Source organism: Nematolebias whitei, chromosome 11 (genome assembly GCF_014905685.2).
Source record: "Nematolebias whitei isolate Nwh7 chromosome 11, NemWhi1, whole genome shotgun sequence".
Lineage (NCBI taxonomy): Eukaryota > Metazoa > Chordata > Actinopteri > Cyprinodontiformes > Rivulidae > Nematolebias > Nematolebias whitei.
The window spans coordinates 48,225,903-48,227,666 of record NC_056508.1 but is presented as its reverse complement, the minus strand read 5'-3'; positions in this window follow the sequence as shown (position 1 = coordinate 48,227,666).

Genomic DNA, 1,764 nt, shown 5'->3' with positions numbered 1-1,764 from the left:
AGAGACGTTCTTTACAGACACGTTCTTTACAGACACGTTCTTTACAGACACGTTCTTTACAGACACGTTCTTTACAGACACGTTCTTTACAGACACGTTCTTTACAGACACGTTCTTTACAGACACGTTCTTTACAGACACGTTCTTTACAGAGACGTTCTTTACAGACACGTTCTTTACAGAGACGTTCTTTACAGACAGGTTCTTTACAGAGATTCTTACAAGAGCGTTCGTAACAGCAAAGTACTTTATGGCAAAGTACTTTATGGCAACATATTTTACAGTGATATTCTTTACTAAAACCTTTTTACAGGTTTTTTATGTTTCCAAAAATTCTCTTTAGACTGAGTTTATTTCCAGCAAACCGTCATACGAGTTAGTATAAGAAGGTTTTTTTATCACTTTCACTGTGATTTTTTTTCAAATATCTTTAAAAGTTGTGTTTTTTTGTATTTTACGATACTTTTACAAGTTTCTTTACAGTGAGTCAGTTTACTTGTTTTTTTACATTTGTCTTTGCAGTTAGTCTCTTTACGATTCTCTTCAAGAAAAGAGTTGTTGTAAGTTCAGTCATCCAGGTAGAGAACAACAAAAAGCTTCAATCGTTTCATCTGGACCAGCTTCTTTAAGTGAGGAAACGTTTCGGCCTCCATCCAGAGGACTTCCTCAGTCTGTGGCCTGCCAGCCAGAGCTGTCCCACAGGGAGACTTCACTGCTGTTTCAAGACACCCTCCTGTTGGAATCTCACAAGTAGTCTTCTAACACGTGCAGACAGAGCACGCCCATCCGAAACAAGCAATCAAGTACAATCACATGTTGTAGGCCAGGTGGAGGATGGACTGACGAAGTCCTCAGGATGGGGGACGAAACGTTTCTCCCTTAAAGAAACTGGTCCAGATGACACCATTCAACCTCTACTGTTGTTCTCTTCACAAGTTTTCAGTTTTATCAAGAAGCTCCTTCAGAACTTACGGACCTCAGCGTAGATACTGGAGGTGGTGACTCTCAGGTGGGGGGTCACCGGGTCAGGGGAGCCACACCTGCTGACTGATGCTCAGGTGAGGGTCAGGTGAGCCACATCAGAACCTTTGCCTTGGATCCATCAGAGAACCTCGGAACATCACAAGAGGAACAGGTGAGTCTGTTTCCTGAAGCCCACTTCCTGTTTGCTCTCTACTCTGATTACTTCCAGTCCTCATTGATCGATCAGATAATCAATCGCTGCAGTCAACAGATGGCTCTGGTTCTCCTCTGGACAGGAAGTGTTTGATGATTGATAACTGATTGACTTCCTGTCACATGTCAGTTTGATCATTCATGATCAGCTGATCTGAGTTCAGTTCCAGTTATTGATCTGTATTGGTTGTTGATCAGCAGGTTGTTTTCATAGTTTACTTCCTGTTGTTGTTTGTCTGATAAGAACAGATAGAGATTATTGATGATCTAATCTGATTATTGATCTGTGACCGGATTAAAAAGACTGATCGATGACCTTCAGGATCAGTCACAGATCGGAACCAGGTTCGGGGCAGGACCCGCAGATGGAGGCGGGTCAGAGAAAACTCGGAGCTGGATCCAAAGCCCGGTTCGGTTCGGATGTCGGGGCGCTGTTCCGCGGGTTTCCCTGCACCCCCTCCCTTTGTTCTTTAATGGATCCACGCTCCTCCAGACCCCCTCCCCCCCCGGTCCACAGAAAACCCGTTTCCAGCCTGAGAATGAAAACAACCCGCAGCTTCAACTGGGCCCGAACCTTCCGGGCCGCGG